This window comes from Phalacrocorax aristotelis, chromosome 4, assembly GCF_949628215.1.
Source record: "Phalacrocorax aristotelis chromosome 4, bGulAri2.1, whole genome shotgun sequence".
NCBI classification, from domain to species: Eukaryota; Metazoa; Chordata; class Aves; order Suliformes; family Phalacrocoracidae; genus Phalacrocorax; species Phalacrocorax aristotelis.
The window spans coordinates 13483669-13503999 of NC_134279.1; the positions used below are offsets into that span (position 1 = coordinate 13483669).

A 20331-nucleotide genomic window follows, 5' to 3' on the forward strand; every position below is an offset into this window, starting at 1 on the left:
ATGACAACTTCTATAACAACAAACAGCGAGCACTAAGAGCTGTGACCACTACAGGCTGTTCCTCCTATGAAACGACAAGCACACAGTCAAATATGCCCCACCAAGTCAGCTGAGTTCACACAGATGAAACACATTATCACCATATCCTTTGTTGTTTAGAGGCCACGCCAAAATAATTTCCTTGCATCCATTTTAAAGCCAGGTTTTAAAAATGCTAAGTCTAAGTCGACTGTCCTGGAAAAAACTAGTGGGACCCAGCTGGGAATCATAAATAAGAAGGTCTCAACAAATAATTTAATTACTGGTAAAGTTAGGTGAGATAAATCACATCTTTACTGTGCTATGGAACTTGTGAAAGATACTTTCTGTTACATTTAAATAAATTAAAATTAAAACAAACCAAACCAACCAACCAACAAACAAACCACACCACACCACACAGGAAAAAAGAAAAAGGTCCTTTCACATGGTTTCCAGGCAAGGATTTGCTTGGGTTTTGTGAGCATGAGCGTGTATATGCTGTATTTCTTTAGCTGAAAATTTACCAGCAGAGGAGTTTCAAGATCCTTTTCAAAAGTTCCCTTGTGCAATAATTTATTCACCATTTGCAATCTGTTAAGCAATTTTCCAAATGAACTGTTTCCAGATTTTGGCACTCTTAAAAAAAAAATCTAATCATCCATTGCACTGTCCGTAGGGCCAAGGCTTGGCAGAAGAAGTCACAAGTGCAAATTTATCCAAATAACCTGAAACTGGAAAAAAAGTAACCAAAATACAATACAGAAAGCAGCAAGAGAGCCCTAGTAATTTAACATTCCAAGGATTGCAGTATAAGACCAGGAGATGTATAGGCTTGGCTCAGTAAATTAAGCATTCCAGAGCCCAACCTACATCTCTTGCCATTCCCAGGTAGTCATTCTGTGAGCTGTGCCAATCCTGAACCCTGTACAACAAAACAGTATGTTTTGATATAAACTTATCTCTGATGCATGCTTTTCATGCAATAAGGAGCCTACAAGACAGCCCATTACACTGAAGGGGTCAAACGGTTCTCACTACATCAACGTGTGAAAAAGTTACAATCTCACCCATCTGTTAGGAAAAAAGGAGAATGCAAAACTTAAAAGGAGGCCACCTCCCAGTACAGGATCAAAGGCAGGAATAAAGAGGCAAAAGGGATGGGAATCATCACAGCATCTCTCGAATCCACATATTTGTAAATGCTAATACAGGTCTCAGCAATGACTGACTTTAGCAACGAGCTAGTGTTATTTTGTTTGTTGTAGCAAAGGGTCTCCTCAGCAGATCACCGCTTCTCCCCTTCACTGCCTCCCAATATGTTCCAGCCTTATGTTCCAGACCGGAGCCGTTGTTTTGGGCTTGCAGCTCAGACACTATCCAATTACATGACTTCTCTTCATCATCTTTTGATTGTGATTTTCCAGGGGAGAAATGAAAAAAAAAAAAAAAAAGAAAAAAAGAGGAAAGACTAGCTCTCATTTATGCCACCACACACTCCACAGATGTTACTGCTGGAGCCAGCGTTAAAGGCTTCCCTTTTCCATTTTGATGCACTGATTCTGTATCTCTGACATCTGCAGAGACACAGCGGCATGACACTGGGATAACAGAGAGAAGAATCAGGCTGCAGTCTGCATTTAAAAACCTTCTTGCTTTCTATCACCTAGCAGGAGAAGAAAAGGGCTTCTGCTGTGCCTAATTACTTGCTTTCTTCCTGGTGTTTGACTTCACTGGCTTGGATTATAATTGGTTACAGTTCATAAAAGGGGTCTTCTGTGACCAACTGACTTTAAAGGGTCGAACTGCATTACAAGTGTGCTGGGAAGGACAGTAGATTTTATTAAATTCTCAAATATTTTCAATACTCTTTCCATCAGGCTTTCCTAAAAAAGGAATGAGCATAAAAACTCTCCTGGACAAAACTTAAGACCTAGGAAGGTACCAATTGCACAGGATAACGCTGCTTTCCATAACTCCTCCTCCTAGGCAAACCCTCCCAGCTGAAGTCCCAAGCAGAAGCAGATTTGTCAAAGCCCTGGAGAGACTGAGGATAATTGTTATGCTTGCAAGGTGATTTGCTTTATTTTAATAGAGATTTGAACCTGGCTGTGGTCACATCATGTACCAACTCAGGTTGGCAAGCCAGATCTCACCGGAGAGCCATATTCACTTGCACCACAGCCCAAGCCCTAACTTGTCAAGCCAATGCTTTTTGTGAAACACCTTTCTTTGAAGAGTGGAATAGATTCCTCTAAAACTTGGATTACCAGCTAGAGAGACCTCTTGCATTCAAGCAGGATCCTGAATCTTTTCACATGGAATGGATAGCGTTCCTGGAATTCCCATAGAAAACTAAGCCCAGACAGCGGATATAAAAGATGACAGCTAAGTCCAGAGAGGACTTTCAAGGTTACAACACTAAATATTAGTCTCACTGTCTCTGCTTAGCCATGCATGTTTCTTGTACAGTAAGTGCATGAGCACTGTTAGGAGCCAGAAAGCAAGCACAAGAGGCAGCACACAGAGCTGCTGAAATAATATGAAATGCAAGTAAAATGGGGGCTTAATTTTAAAAACATCTCTTAAAAAAAAAAAGTGGAACACAGACAGGAAACATGATATAAATCATCCCGTGACTTCTCAGTCAACTCTTTGATAAACCATTTCCTTATGTCTATCGAGTGCCAGTATCCAGCATCTTCACATTATCCCATTTGCAAACTTATTGTACAAAGTTTATGACTGTTTCTAAGAGATGTATGAATAATCAGACCTGGCTTTTATTTTGCACTGTAACTTGACCCCAAGTCACGTCTCTCCCGAAGACCTAAAGGTCCCAAGGACGCAAGCTGGCTTTTCTCTCCCATTTTAACAGTCAGGCCTAGCCACCTCTGCATGGAGCTAGCTTTGCCCTGGGAACTCGGGCATGCTTGTCTTCAGAGAGCCTGGGAGGCTTAACTGGAGAAAAGTCAGGTGCCTGGAAACGTGGGCAGCAACTGAGCAGGATCTCTAGTACAGGATCTGCATTTAGCATTTCAGAACCTAAAATGACAGTGAAGATGCTTGGATGCAGATGCTCATTTATCTCAAGGCTTGCAATTAAGGTGTGGTTTAGGTTGGACCTGTAATTAAAACAGCATCTGCCACTCTCTTTCACAAAAGGTTGCCTTTCAAAAAGCAGCAGAGTCTAAACTGAGAGGATACACATACAAATATATTGTCACTCCTGCGTTCGATGAATGACTTCCATGCTTCTATCTCTACCTAACATCAACGTTTTGACATCCTCCCTTTATTTCATTTGTGGGAAACTTTTATGTACTCTAGGAAGTTTTTGACCTTTTCCACCAAAGATTAAAAAACTCAGATTTTACTTCATTGCCTAGCTCCTGCTCAACCAGGAGATGAAGGGAGCACCTCTGCTCTTTCACAAGCTCCAGCACTTTATTTGCTTTCTGAGGCCTATTTGCTGGAAGTGCTTACAGCACTGCCAGTAGCGTAGATTATAGTGAGAACCAATAGTAAATCACTTGCTTGGAAGCAAGGAAGCACTAACCACAAACCTGACATGGGGTTGTAAAAACAAAACACCTGCCTGCACCAAGCTCTCATATGGAAATGAAGGACAGCAGGGCAGAGGCATGATTCAAAGCACTTTCTCCAAGCTGCCTTCTCTAGCATGGGATTGCTGGTCTAACTTCCTCTTAACTGCTCCACACAGATATGCATCTCACTGCCAGACTTGAAATAAATGTAAAAAGATGGGTGTGGTGTAATTGTGTATTAAAAGTAGTTTTATTCATTACAGAAGGCTCTCTTGGGAATTTGAAATTACTAACTGTGCCTGTCACATCACCTTTCCCATGCTACCGCAGGTACCTGAGCATTTACAGGCAGCAGAGTAGGGGTGGAAGTTGAGCCCTGTCTTGATCAGTATGTATTTCTACTGTCTATACTGAGGACACATGCTTCTGATTTATGGCACAGCAAATGGAAAAGCGACACTTTGAGTAATGCAAGGGAGCAAGCTAGCGAGGCTGCTATCATTCCCAAAATGAGCCGCTCGGGTTCAGAGCCTGGGAACAAGCAGCCTGAATACAAAATGCCTTGCTCAGCTCTGGCAGAAGGTACAGGAGAGAATGTTGCCCCTTTGGCCCCCCAGCTGAGCTTTTTAGGGAGCATTGCTGGTAGCATCTTGATGACTCCTTATGGTAACAAGGGGAGACAAATGCTTAGGTGTATAGAGGAATGGAGGGAGAAGCAAGTGTTGTCTGTGTGTGTTTGTATAAAAGGAGTCAGATTTTTCATACTTGTTAAATTCCTTGACATTTAATTTTGAGCAGGAGAGTTTCTACAATGCCAAGGATCATAAAGGAACAATTTGCTGCTGTATGTTACCATTGATATTTCAGCATGAATGAAAATTGCACCATTCGGTGATGAAAAGAGCAGCTACCTGTAATAAGGAGCACCATGGAAACTGAAATATCATTTACCAAGAAAGGCTGCTCTTCTGAAGGAATTCAAAATGAGAAAAATGGTAACTGTGGGTGCCTTGAAGCATTAGCATTTTAAAAAATATGAAAGGGTTGAAATGAAATTAAAAGGAGATATCTTCACAATACTGCACTGTCATGAAGGGGGCTGTCTGGTAGATGTATAGTTTTCTCTGCAGAAAGCAAGGAAATGACTTTTGCTGAGGACAGCCTAGCAGACTGGCTACAGATGTGGGACAGCCCATATAGCACATTGAAGTAACTCTAAGAATTTATTAAGTTCTGACACAGAAAAGAAATCCAGAAGACTCCAAGTGTGAGCTGAAATACGCCTTTGTAACGTGCAGTAACTGGAGGCGCTTGAATGGCGTTTAATATGGGTATATCAACTTTTCCTACTTTATTACCTTGAGTGCTTTGAGAAAGGAAATATCAGCAAGCTGAAATCCTCTATTGCTAAAACTTCATAATACTTGAAATACAATCACATGCAGATGAGGGAGAGCATATATTTTTTTTTTTTTTTAGACAGCTATGAAGTGATGTCATGAAGAGAAATATACAAAATATTTAAAATCAGCAGTAAGGCTGGATATTCCTTTTCCTGTGTCCAAGATGAGAAATCTTAAACATGACCCTTAGACAGTTAGTACTGACACCCTTCTGCAAATCAAGTTCCTTCCAGTTTGGACAGTGACATGAAATAGCCAGAATTATTAATCTTTTTCAATGATCTGGAAAGTATGGTCAATGAGACTTAGGATTTTAAGGCTGACATATCTTTGCAATTGCACACTGTTCAGTGTATCCTCCGTCAGTGATGTGCTACTCTTCCATGCTAAAATCTTAAAATGAAAGTGATAATGATGGTTTATACAGAACTTACTTCACTGACTCTTATTCTGGCTCAAAATCAACCTATTAAAAACCATGTACTGATGCCATCAAAAAGCCCTACATCCTGGCACTCCATAGCCCACTATGCACTACCAGCCTCCCTGATGCCTGCACCTGAAAGTAAGCCTAGAGAAAACACCAGCTCTGTGGAACAGGGTGAATTTATGTGTTAGTTTAGCAGAAGTGCTTGCAAGGCTTGTTTCAGTAACGAAAATAAGCACAAAGCAGATGGCAGGATTTGGGCCACTGTGGGGGAAATTGTTTTCTTAGGAGCAGAGAAAATATGTAATTCATTATGCTTCAGGGTAGTTCCTCTAGGACAGCATCCTGACTCTGACAGTGGTCACCACCACACCAGGTGGCCTACGTTTGGGACCTACTTGTGTTTGGGATAGCCTGCAACTAAGAAAAATACTCCTACATGGCCTTCACAAGCGCCAAGCAAGAATCCCAAAGTGATTCTGCTTATTTTTCACATCTGTGGATATATTTTGTCCTTAGACCTGCAAGAAGCTCATCCTCTAATGCAGTTTTGCCCAAGGAAAAGGAATTTCATGTTCTTCTATGCTCTTTGTGAATCAGTCTTTACTTTTATCGGGTTTTGCTTAGCAGCTGGCTTTTTCCTGTAATAAAGGATATGAAAAAATAGAAGTGTCTGTCATTCCCTCACTGTAGGATGAATCTAATTGTTCTTTTCTCTGAAATAACCCCACACAGAAGTTACACCCCTTGTTGGACCAGAATGCTCCTATTCTCTATCCATTCTCATGATCTATAGAGGAGGTTTCTCTATTGCTGTTAGATCTTCAAATGATAATATCAAAACTACTCTTCTAAGGGACATTTCATTCCATCATGCTTCAAAAAATTAAATACTGTTACTATATAGTCCATTTTTTGCAATGAACAAAACATAGTGACAAGGTGAAGATGCAAAAAACTGTACTTGCTCAACAACAAGTGTTACAAGGGAATGAGGATTGACATAATAGACCACAGCAGTGTAGCTTGTAAAATGCAGATTATTCACTTCACAGCTCCTATGGCGCCATTTTTATATAAATCCTCTTAGTTTACAGTTCATGGATATAGGCTGTACTGTAATTTAAATGATTGAAAACCCTTATGGGTTGATAGTTAACAATATCCTTTTCTTAAATAAAATATCACTCTCACTGTGTATCTAAAATTCCAACACACTCACAGCCCAATATCAAAGCATAGGCTACACTATAAGCTACCCGCTTCCAGAACATCAGTAAACCCATCAGAGCACACATAAAACAGCTCCCATGTAGGGAAGGGATGTGCAGAGGAAGAGGAATCTGGGTACTCACTGGCTAAGAACCACCTACAGCCTCCTCTGATGGGAATTCTGTGATCACACAGAAAGGGATATGCTCATCTACAGGAAACACGCACAAAGCCAAATTGTCTTCTTTTGATATGACTATTACATATTTCAAATTTAAGTCAGGAATTTAACTACTTTTAGTAGTCCCTTCCTTTATTTGTGTTTTATTCTCCCGTTTTGTATTTTATACCAATAAAAAATGCTATCTCTCTGTCAGTTAGTTGCCAGCATCATAGAAGTTTTAGGTGGTGCTCTCATAAAAGGTTACTGTCAGTGGCATGCAAGATTCTGCTACAGCTTCTGGTGTAACACCACGTTCACCTAATGCTGGCTTAGTACTCTGCATTTGGTCATTTTTGAGGCTTAGCATTAAAGAGAAAAGCAAACAAAAGGGGCACGAAGAGGCTCATCCTCTTCTGCAGCCAGGAAAGGATGCACCACAGTACAGATCAGAACATCACACTGTGAATTAAACTAGCAGTCTCTGTCATATATAACTACCCCTAGGTAGTGGGTGTTGGCTTGCTTTTAAAAATAACATGAAAACCGGCTCTGAGACCCCCCTTTTCTCTATACACAAGATATAACCGACACTGACAGTATCCATGAGCAAAGACTACTCTACACCTATGCAATTTCATAAGGAATGTCTTGGCTTCTGCTGGGGTATACAGAGAGATTTCAGTGCTATTTGAAACCCAGATTTAAATCTTAGATCAAAACATAAAGGCGAGTGCTCAGAATTGCCTCCCCCACAGCTAATCCCATTGGCAAATAAGAAAATAAAAGCACCAGCATCAGAGGAAACCTGGCTTCTGTTTTCAAGTGGGAAGGGGAATACCTAGGAGAGGCTTGCTTACACTCCAGAGCAGCATCAACACCAAAAGTTGTATAAACCATGCATGCTTTCTTTCTCAGAGAACCCCCACAGGGCCCACGATGATAAATGTGGAGGCCGTGGGAGAGCAGCAGTGACTGTGCTCTGTATCAACAGGCAGGCTCTGAACTACTTCACGTGGACACATACTTTGTCACCTTACCCAGCTGTTAGCCCAAAGCATAGTCTGACAGCAGTGCAATCAGGGTTTTCAGGCATTGCATTTGCACACACAGAGGCAATACATCATAGTTAAATGAAAAACTGTCTCTCAAGCCCATAATTCTTACATAGACAAAATGCTTGCTGATTTGGCCTGCGTGTTTGGCATGAAGGACTCAGGGCTATAGCTGATGTTGTAAATGTGTAGATATGGCTTTATCTGATCTCTACTTGGATAATTTTGGGGGTATACCCCTCATCTGGGTAAAAGTGATCTGGTGAGTTTACTCACTTTTCTATCTACCACTAACAGACTGCTGTCTCACCTCTTTTCCAGTAAATTCAGTCAGGCTACCTGCTTATGAACAACCGAAAAAGAATGAAAATGTCTAATGAAAGCCTGGGACCTTCACCGTGACCAAGAGAAGAACTAGCTCAGCCCTGAACAACCCATGATCTCTCCAGTAAAATACAGTATGTCTTACAGCTCTGAACCGTTAGCAGTACATCAGTCTTGCAAGAGCTTTTTATTCCTGCAATGCATATTCTGCTGAGTAGCTCAGGGTTCCCATAAAGAGGATACTGTCACCCTTCTGTCCAGACACTGCTCTCTCTCAGGCAAGAGAAAATGATGTTAAAATAGTCTGGCATGCATTTCAGGTGGTGAAAATGAAGGAAAATGCAGGGTAGTGGAAACTTTGAAGGTTACATTGTTTTGTTGTTACATTGCTGGTAAAACAGATTAGGATGATGCCAACTTTCCCCGGGGAGACTCTGAACAAACATTTGTTTTACTTTCTTAGCAGGGCTGATTCATAGTAACAATGATTCACATAAACAAACAACAAAAGAAAAAAAAAAAGGAAAGCAAACACACCTTGCACTCAGCACGTTATCACATCAGTAAGCAAACTGAGCCACAAGGGCTGGAATGGAGCAACTCACTCTGTAGCAATGCAACGCCGTGCAAGGCAAAGGAAACAGCCACCACAGAAACAGCCGGGGTGGCCACCACCCTGAGCTGAAGCCAGCGCATAGGCTTACCACACCCTTACGCCTTGGAGCCACCAAAGCTCAGTGAAGCTCAGAGCCAGAGGTGCTGCAAGACTCTCCACAACAGTGAGCCGGCCCCCACAAACCTGTGGGGCGCTCGGCACCCTGGGGAGACACCTCCACCGCTGGAGGAGGGAGCAGGGCAGGAAGCTCCAGCTGAGTTCCCTGAACTTTGCTTCCTCGAAAGAGGTGCCACGGGCTTGGCAGAGGATGACAAACCTGGTTAAGGGTTTGCCTCTTAAGCATCCACTTCCGTGTAGATGTTTGCCTCTTCTGTGTATGCTCCAGGCAATAACTTCACCCATACCCAGTCACACCACCGTACATCATCAGCATCAAATTGACAAAGGCAGTCACTTGTCAAAATCGAAATGTTGAAATATCCTCATCCCCTGCAGAAGAGATTAGCCCAGACCACCTTTCTCCACTACTCTTGGATCAGAAAAATTAAGGCTATGCACCACGGCAGCTCACGCACCTGCTTGTCCACTCGTCCCACCAGTCAGCCCGCAGGAACCTCTCCCATCCAGCAGACACCTCTCCTTCAGCGGAAGCCTGCTCAAATGATGCATTTTCAGAACTACAAGTAATCTTCAGAAAGTTTTGAGCATTTCCAGAATTATGAGAGATTTCGTTCAGTCATTTTCATTTCAAGTTGGGCCTTTTACCTTAAACCACAGAGTCCACATAAACAGAAACAAACATATCAAAGCAATGGCTTCTGAAGTATTGCCTTAATGTAGACGCTGCCTTAGCGGGGAGACCACCAAGCAGGCAGCCTGCTCGCCCATCCTGCCTTCCCCTCCTCCCTCCTAACAGCCTGCACAGGAACAGAACCACCACTAACCCTGTGTCCTGGATATATCAGCATGGTATTACGGCCTCTGCCTTTGCAATTTATCCTTTCCCCAATCTTTTTCCTTCCAACCTCCAGCTGTTTGCTGAATATCTTTGTTTTTCCAGGTGGCTGACCACCTTCCCGATTTCTGTGGTAACATCTTCGCAATATCTTTATTACATTCTTGAGACATAAAAGGAATTGGAGTCAGATCCCGTATCACACAATTAGGAGCAAAAGAATAGCAATAGCACTATTCATTTCAATACACATATCCACAGCTAAACCCCAGCTCAGCAATACTGATCTAACCCTGCACCTACAGCATTTATTTTTGTTCTTCCATTTTTCCACTCATTCTTCCTGAAACACCCATGCCAGGCATGTGCTATAAGTTAACTTTGACTGTATGAGGTAATAAATCATACCACAAAAGTTAAACAAGTAGATAGAAAAAGACAACTACACTTTTTTTTTTTCCTTACTTTTTTCGTATTCCCTCAAAGCTTAGGTAGGAAATCTGTATTTCCTAGTCCTGAATATTTCCATGGCCATGACCTCGACTTTTGTGTGAGTAGGAGCATTTTATACAAGGCATATAAGTGTTAGAACAGATAATTATACAAGTGACCTTGCCTTTCTTCATTCAATAGTGAATTATTAGTCTCCTCAACTGTAATTTTATGAGACATCCTTATTGTCTTAATTAATGATCAAGGTACATCTTTGAAACCTTTACAGACGCTATAGATTACATCAGGCTCTTTTCTAATTTGCACATATTGACTGGCATATCAGTTTAAACCCTGTCACAGGTAGTTCTTCACTGCAGTCAATTTCTCAACAGAACATAGCTTTTTTTTTTTTTAAAAAACATTAAAATAGAAAGCTAGTAAAGTGGAAGTAGGAGACAGAAAGACTGGAAGTCAGCTGAATCAATTCAAATGCTAAATTGGTGTTAAGAAAGCAGCTGCCAATGACAAAGATACTGGTGCCTGAAAACTGCACCTGATGATCATCTCCCTCTCTTATGGTGTGGAATTGCATCACAGGATTCAGCACCAATATAAGCACCAAAACACATGGGGGGTGGGGGGGAGGAAGACACTGTACAAGAGAAAAGGAAAAAGAAATAATAACATACGTTGGATGTGTGTCATATACACATTCCTGAACATTATAGATTGTGATAGTATCTGTTAGGGCAGTCCCTAACTAAATGTGTAAGGAAAACATGCAACCTCTGGAAAGCAGTATGCAAACACAGCAGCTACCTCCAGCTGTCTGTAGAGGTAACGAAGAGGAATAGTGCCCAATGAAATCTGCAACCTTTCTGTTATCCCTGCTGCTGAAGCCTTTGCTCTCTGGGATCCCTGTTCCAGATGACAGGTGAATTCATGCAGTGAGTCATCTTCCCAGCCCCTCTGCTGTCTGTGTATATTGCTCTGGTGAATTCAAAGCACTGCTCAGGCACAAAGTGCATGTGTCAAAGACAAGGCAGGGGATTCAGGTTTGCAGAGTGCCTTTCTGCATACATCTGGATCACTCCAGACTCAGACTGCATGGCACATGTTGTTTCCCAGCTGTGCTTTGTTTCCTCTCTCTTATGACACAGCACTGCTGTTGAGGAGGACCTGCTGCACCTGTGGGGCAAGGGACACCCCGGTGTGGTAGGAGGAATTTGTGTTCAACAGCCTAGAATGGGGAAAATAGGAACCAAAGGATTGAGTCTCATCCTCAGTTAATCTGAGATAGTATATATGGTATCTAGTATGCTGAAACTCTTGAAAATTGCAGGGCCAAACAAAAGTCTGTGCTGCAAGAGCATGGGTAACCCACATTATCACATCCAAAAATCTAGTTCAGCGTAATTGAAGATAAAAAACCCCACAAAACTACTTGGATTGTAATTTGGGTTACGAATTTTAATTCCATCTTGACCTTTTCCTGTTTTAACTGAAGCTGCTAACACGGTTAAAAATCAGAGTTTCCCTTGTTCACTCCAGCTGGTTGGAAATTGTGGATTCAGTGACCCTCACCAAATCCTATCACAGAGAGGCCCCAAGCATGGTTCACAAGCAAGTTGCAGCCCTAGAAAGATTTGCATGTCTCACACGTGGCTTGTTTAATTGCATCCAACCTTGGCAGAACCGACAGATTGTCATGGTTAGGGCATTTACAGCACATCTCATGGAGGGTAGGATGGAGAGGGGAGAGAGAAGAAGCTGGGGCCAGAACGCAGCTGAATCTGCCACAGCATCTGCTGCTTCAGCATTGACTTTTCCTTCAAGAGCCCTTTACTTGTAACTCTAAAAGTTCCACTCACTGACATGCAGGACTGTGCAGCAGCAAAAGCAAAAATGTAAAAGTAAGCAAAAATTTAAAAACTTACCAGAAGGAAGTCTGGTGGCATTTTATAAAAGCTTATTATTCCTTATTGATTTACCAGCATCCCCATTAGAAATTAGGAGGCATCGCAAGAAAATCTGACTGTAATACTGCTATGTCTAAGATAAGAACACAGCTGGCCAAAAAGTATTTTCAATACTTCTCCCCCCCGGCTTTGTAATTGAGTTTGAGACAGCTTGCATTCAAAACATCAACAAAAATTAGCTGAGATCAGGTGCAAAATTAAGTAATAATTACTCCTTCCTACCAGCAAGTTGTATTTATGAAGCATATCGTGTCACAGCTAATGCCTGCATTGCCTCCCACATAATATTTTGTTAAGCAATTCTCAGCCTGACGTTGTATCCATGGTCTTCAAGTGACACAGTTTGGGAAACCCCTGTGTACAAAACTATAGGACAATTAAAGTCTCCCAAACTGGGAGATTTAGTGACAAAAAGATTAGAAATAAGAGCAAAGCAACTCAGAACATTTGGATCCCACTCATAAGAGAAATTTCCAGCCTGAAGCAAGAGAAGCAGCAGCATACTTTAATTCAGGGTTGGCTTTTTTTTTTGTGAAGTGCAAAAATTTAGTGCCTATACTGGGATTTCAGAAATCTGAACTCATCAAAAACATGCATCCAAGACTGAAAAAACTTGTTTCAGAAATGAATTATCAGTCACTTAAAAAAAACTATAACGAATGAGTTACCGATGTGAGGCATGCAAGCAGTAAGCAGTTAATAAGGTTAGTGAGAGAGCTAAAGTAAAGGAAAGTTCATTTTATCAGGAACAGTCTCATGCTGGTGAGCCAGCTCCCTTACGAGCGGGTAATTTTGTTTGAGAGGGAGAATTCGACACAAGAATACTACTGAATTACATTCTCAAGTAAATGTGTTTTTTTTTTTTCTTCATACAGTTTACAAATAGCAAAGCCCATGCTTGGTTTTGTTTAAGCGTATTTGACCTAGTAAATTTGTTTTCTTTATTTGGGAGATTCAGCTCCCCATTAAAGGATTTTGTAGTTCTGAAGATGTGATTGTGAATCTATCATTTTATTCTGCACACAGGGCACAGTTAAACAGTAGGAAGTGATGTTGGCTTTTGCTTTACCTATTAAACTGTCTTTATCTCAACCCACAAGTTTTCTCATTTTTACTCTCCCGATTCTTTCCCCCATCCCACCGTGGGGGAGCAAGCAAGTGGCTGGGTGGTGCTTAGTTGCTGACTGGGGCTAAACCACAACACCTTCTGAGATGCTTAGCGATAACTGAGGGAATTTAGTAGCCTGTTATGCTGTTACATACAGTAATATTCAGAAAGAATACGATTTCTATTGAACTGACACGTAAAAATGGCTGAGGGGAGGGTAATTAGAACATCTCATTCTGTGATGGAGAATAAGTATTCAAATAGAAAAATAACCCAAGACACAAATAATATATTGAAGAAAAAAAATGCAAATGCTCACTTAACTGACCTTTCCCTTTAATCTGATTAATTCATATGAGCAAATGGGCTTTGCAGAATATTTGAAAGATTAGCATTTGCCTCTCTTGATTATCTTCAGATAAAATATCTAAATGTAATCCTATAATTTCTGCACTGAATTTTTGGCACTGTAGCTTGACATGGAGAAAATGAATTGGAGTTAAACATATCCTTTATGAGTAAGTGGAATAGAAAAACACAAAATTATTTCAAAATCCAGGTACAGAAGCTATTCTGCTTATATCTAGGCAGGATACCTGCATCCAGTGTCAGACTTAAAAGGAATTATATTTATGCCCACTACTTTATGAGAAAGGCTTGTCCAAATTTTATTTAAAAATAAGATTATAACCCCATGGGGAATGTCCCCAGGTGCCAGTTACTCGCACAGAGACCTACACAGGCTTCCTTGTTCCACTGATACCATGTGAGCCTTTACAGGACTGAGACCTACAGAACCCACACCCAGGGTTTAATAAATTGCTAAAGCCTTCACTTCAAGGACTACACACTTAGATTTTTAAATCCAAATAAACTTTTTTTTGTTCCCCATAGCGCATAGCTTACTCTCAACCTTGGAAGGACATAAATACTCCAAAAATGAAGCCAGGAGGTGATGCCTCCCACTCCAGAAAGTGGACAGAGGAAAGAAGGGAAGGAGACAAAGGACGGAAACAGGACGAGAAGAGGTGAAGTAAGCCACCAGCCATTTTTACAGCATGTTTGTGCCTGAGCCAGTTCTCCTGAGTCCCATTTCAGTGCTTCAACTACATTGTCTGTCTTTCCTGAATAAAAACCAGTGATGAGGTGTGTTTGAAATGACAAGCAGCATAGCTGCGGGGAGATAAACTTCTGACCTTATTCATTTTCTGGTGCCTAGGATAATCAATATCAATATTAATATTCTTCTTCAGAGTAGAGCTTGTCATTAAATTATAACAAAAATGAACGAAGAAGAGAGGTAGAAATGGCAAAGGCTTGCATCCTCTCAATTAACATTAAAAGTATTTGTCATTGTTACGATTACTAGGAATAACTAGTCAGAGTCTAGATTGGTCGTGAGCAACAGTGCAATTCAAATTTCTGGTTGATTTTGGTAGGACAGTGCATCTTAATGCAAAATGCCAAAAATCAGAAGGCTACAAACAACTAGGGAGCCGGAAGAGTTTTCATGCCTTAGCCACCGTTTCACTCCCATCTATCCACATCTCTATGATGCTTTGACACCCTGGAAAAAACTCTAATAACACATTTCTCTCCCTCAGTCCTCATAGATGCAAAGTGTGACTTTAAACATTAATACAAATGGGTGGTACCTATTAGAGTAATTAGACGTGACACATTATTTAAACCCAATATAAAACTAGATTATATTAAACATTTTGATACTCTGATTTTACAAAATGTCTGAGGACATCAAGCCTTGGCGACTTGCTATACATCTACTGCTTCTCGGTTCCTTAGAAAAGAAGGAATAAATGAAGTGAGAACAACTCTGGAAAAATCTAATAGACAAACTGACTAATCTCAGACCCCAAGGTCACAGCAAAGCAATTCATTTCTTGGCTTTTCAACAGCACAAGACATGATTTATCAATCTGAGACCGAGCTTATAAACACTATACATCTCAATAATATGTTCTTTGCACTGTGTAACTTTTTGAACAATGATAGATTGCCTGGGCTGGACCAAAGTTATTTTACAAACAGAAACAGAATATTTGCAAATGAAATGGCCCAATAAGGAAAAAGAAAAAGAAAGAAAAACAAAGAAAAATAAGGAAAAAGAAAGAGAGCACGGGAGAGCGAAAGAGAGAAAGAGAGAGCGCGAAAAAGAGAGAAAGAGCGAGAGAGCGAGAGAGCAAGCGAGAGAGAGAGCGAGAGCGAGAGAGCGAAAGAGAGAGAGAGAAAGAGAGAGAGAGAAAGAGAGAGAGAGAAAGAGAGAGAGAGAAAGAGAGAGAGAAAGAGAGAGAGAAAGAGAGAGAGAGAAAGAGAGAGAGAGAAAGAGAGAGAGAGAAAGAGAAAAATGATTATGTCAAATAGCAGCTATACTTAACTGCAACTGCAAAGGAATCCAGCTTTTTGCTGTAAAATATTTTCAGCATCCATGTCCTTTAAAAACCTCCTACTTACCATTTTATACAAATGAAGTTGAAGACCACTAAAGGAAAAATATTTCCTAAATTCAACAACACTAACAAAAACTGACCCTGCCAAAGAAATAATAGGATTTTGAGTTAAAGGAGGATGGTGAATCAATACCTCTAAGTTGCCCACTTGATCACAGACTTCCTTGAAGTCATTAAAGAATTCAAGTCTTAGTTTCCCTTCCCTTAAAGTAAAATATTTTCCTTCTCTTCCAACAAGAGCCTAATCTTTATAACATGAAGTATTCAGGCTCCTCATCTGCTCATACTGAGGACATAGAACATGACTTTTTTTTAAAGCAGGATTCTCTTTAGCCAGCATCTGACACAATCTGGCCCTGACTTTGATGAGGCTCTGAAGACATTGCTGTAATGTAAAACCACTCCTGTGTTATTTTCTCATCTGACGTCCATCAAAATTCCTGACAAACTAGAGCGCTGACCCTGGGCTCTGCTCTGCCTGGGAAGGGAGAAGGGAAGTGCCATTTGGGCATGAGCTGCTTTTAGGGTCTTGATTGAAAAAGCTTGGTCTGTTTCTTGAGAGTACAGAGTGGATGCTCAAGAATACAGATGAGCTCAAAGACTATGTATAAGAAATGAGTTTGAAAGTTCAACATGCTTGATTTCCAGTCCTCTAAATTTACTGCTCCAGGCAACATGGCTCCTGTCAATTTTCAGGTGACAAATTCCCTCCCAGAGACCTGGCTGTTCCTTCATTCACTTATTATTTAGACAATTCAATACAACCTCAGTTTGAGGAGGGCTGATCCTTATAATGTAAGAAAATCAAAAAGATCAAAGCTGCACATGATGTGGCTGCATGAGGTTATTTTAGTGAAGCTCTGCTTCAAGGATTATTCAGATATTTCATTTCAAACAGCAATTGCTATTGACTCAGCACACCTATGCAAAGCATAATTTTCAAAACTAAAAGAAATCTATTATTACACTTCAATGTTGCTCCACATATTCTTAATAACAAAATTATTTCAGGCTCCTCTTAAAAAAATTGTACATTAAAGCAGCTGAACACTGCAACCACGACTCCTTGTAAAACAAACATCAACTTCATGTTGCTTCAGGTCCTACTAACAGTGTATGAGGGAGGCACTTAACAAAGAGAAATAAAGAAATGAGTCCAGACTTAAAAATGAGACATCAAAAGAGGGTTTAACGGGAGACAGAAACACCTATTTTTACATCTTATGATAACTGGGGTTATAATAATATCCTTTTTCTTCTACAAAAGAAGGGACTGTGACATTTCCAAAGTGAAAATTCAGCACTACTTCCAAAAATCTGTTCAAAAAGTAATGGCATTCACTTTCAGGTTTTTTTCTTTCCTTCTTCCATTTTCCCTTCTATAATTTAAAGGGTGCTTCCTCTCCATTTAGCTCATTTCCACTGTCTGTCAGCCCTCTCTGTCTAGGATTTCATATTGCCTAGGTACCCGAACGCCTCAGGCCCATAGTATTTATCCTATTTATAGACCTAAATCAGCAATTTATTGCACCTGGGCAGACTGATGCACCTACACAGACACCCACAGCCTTTGGGAGCCCTTTCTGCCCGTACAAACAGCCACTCTGCCAGAGCACAAAGGGTGGCTTTCAGCTGGGCAAGGTCATGATCATCCCCCCTTCCCCTGCCTCTCTCCTACATTTCCAAGGGCACTTGCTGGGCTCCAGCAAGCTTTCATGGTGCCGCACACACCACAGCAAACAAAGCAAGACCTATCTGGAAAACTTTAAAGTCGAAAAGCAGGTATTTCCACCTGCCTGTGCACTTCAGGATATATTCTAGGGTCCTGACCCACCTCTCTCTCTCCCACCCTCCACAATACCACAAGAGTGGAGTCCAGGACTCACCACATAAAAAGGGACTTAAACCCACGCCTCCACAAATGTGGGCCGTTGGCAGCTCTGCTGTAACTCCTCTCTCTGATACAGCATTTCTGCATTCTCCCTGCTGTAGCTATGCTATCCTCCCCATGACTCTTTTGGTACACCTCACTGCAAGTTTGCAGCAGGCTGGTTAACATGGGGATGGTGCCAATCATTCATCTCAGCACCAGCTGTCAGTTACTTTAAAAGCTGCTGCATACCTGGAAATACGCAACTGTGACTGATTCCTGGGCAAACATTTACCTTGGCATGCACAGTGCAGGAGGCATCACCATGTTCACCTCTGTCACTGTAAGTAATCTGCATCCCTAACCATTGACAAACATTACAAACTGCACACCTGGAGCTGTTGTTACAGACAACAAGTGGTTCAAGCCGATACCTCACTCTTCCCTTTTGAAAACAGCTACCTAATACCTTCGCACCACTGTATGCATCCTTTAACATAAGGCATACAACCAGAACGAAAGGAAAGAGCATTTTAAGTAGTAATAACAACAAAAGCCTTCAACAGCAGCATGATTAGTAGCTCACCTAATGCCTACACTAAGTTTGGTGGGAGCTGAGACAGTTGCCCCTGGGATTAGAGCACACTGTTCCCTTACCCTATATCTTTGGGAACAGTGGTGGAGCAGGTCCCTGTTCGGCAGGATGTCTTTCTAACAGAGCCATTCAGAGGTGGCAACCGGATTAAAAAAATATATTCCAACTGTTTTAATTGTTTGTTTCAGGTTAACAGAGTCCAGAATCCCCATCTACAGGGGGTGCAGAGGTCTCCATCAGCACAGCAGGTAGCAATCCACTTGCCCTGCCATCACCTGCCACTTATTTAACAATGTTTAAAATCCCAATCTCTTGTACTGTGTATTTGTACCTGTGCACAGAGATTGTGATGCCAGGCACCCCTCTGTAGACACCAGGCGTCTTCCATTCCCATCCTCTCAAAGTGCAACCCCAAGAAGAATGATGAAAGGAAGCTTTAACAGCTTTGCTACAACACCGCACATGTACTCTGAGCTTGTTTTTCCAGAGTCACCCTGGAATACACCAAACCAGCCAGACTTTGCGGCTTGCCCCCCAGTCCTGCATCTCCACTAGCAGCACAATCAACCTCAGCAGCTCTCCAAGGGTAGCCTGGAGAACAGAGAAGCTGTCCTGAGGAGGGGACAGAAAAGAGTGTCTCCCTGCCTCACATCCCAACTGCAATGAAGAAAACCCCCACACCACTTTCCTTAGCTGTGATACAGCAAGCTTCAATGGGTGTTAAAAAACTAAAAAAGGAACTATGCCTTTCTGTCCTATGCAGCAGACAGCAACATGTTAAAAAATATGCACTCCTCTAAGACCGCAAGAAAACAAAGTCAACATAAACCAAAATAGCTGTAATGAAAATTAGCAGTAATTTCAGTTAATCATCATACAGCTAAGAGGACTGCAGAGACACATAAGTGCATGAGAAGTCCCAAAGGGTGGTAGGCATGTCCATGTTTAAAAACATCACACAGTATTGATGGCAACCACGCGATAATTTACAAATTATGTTGCTTCTAGCAAATGCTTTTGATCACATCACCAAGACTCTGGCTCCTAACCCGTCTCCCCAGAATTTCCTGAAGCAGTCGAAGTTGTGGACGTTACTCCTTTATTTAGTTTCACCTTTCTTTTCAAGTCAGTCTGCCATGCAATGATTTTTCAAAAGTAAAACAAAATGGGTTGTTTTTTGTTTCAAACGTCTTGCTCCCCTGACTTTACAAAGCACACAGCATCTTGGTATTTAAACCCAGATTTGCTACTAGATCATCTAGCCTGAGTTCCTGTATGTCCCAGGCCCGGGAAGCATTAGCCAGCTGCCCTCCACCAAGCCAAATCACTTGTGTTTTACTAATGCATAGCTTCTAAAAATGTGTTTTGTCTGAACTGAAGACTACCAATGAAAAACCCGGTTTTACGTGGGTATTTGCGTTAATGATCAGTCAGCCACCTTGTTAAATATTAATGCTGTATTTTCTACCTGCATTTGTCTGGTTCCAGCTTCCACTCATACGTTCCTCAGAATACACATCCTGATCACATTAAAGAGCCTGGTAACACCCAAGACCCTCAAAGGCACTGAAACAATGGAACTCTGCCAGTCCTTCTGCCATCCTCACGTTTCACCATCAACCTTTTTATAATTGTTTTCAGGTCTCTGATGAAAATTCCGAAAAGCGCTAGGTTTGGTTCAGACTTTGAAGAAACCATCTAAGAACCTTCCACATGCCCCCCCATCAACGGCTGTTTGGGTTTTGGGTTTTTTATTTCTTTCCATGTCTCTCATATGTAGCTTTATATTATCTGAGTGTACAGTGCTGGGGTTTTTTTTAAACAGTAAGTTACTTGATACCCAGCCAGGTACCTTATTTTAAAAACCTAAGAAAATTATACCTACCCATTAATTTATAATTAAGTGAATTGTTATTTTACTCAAAAACCAATTTGATTTCACAAGGGATATTTTCTTTAATTTTTAGAAAAAGCTAGCACTGTTTTATTACTGGGTGTATGTGCCAAAACATACCTACCAAAATAGATCTGCCAAATCAACCTCTCTGTAACAGGACAGCTTTTCTTTCCATATTTTACCGACAGGCACTGTGAGAGTATTCATCTCTGGTTTGAAACAGACACCCACCAATATTCCCTGTTAGGCTTAATTGGATCG

General features: G+C 41.2%; 1 protein-coding gene across 5 annotated transcripts in view; it reads right to left on the minus strand.

Annotated features, from left to right (window-relative positions):
• SLC7A11 (solute carrier family 7 member 11) overlaps window positions 1-20331 on the minus strand; it is a 331830-nt gene that overhangs the window by 20011 nt on the left and 291488 nt on the right. The window lies entirely within an intron of this gene.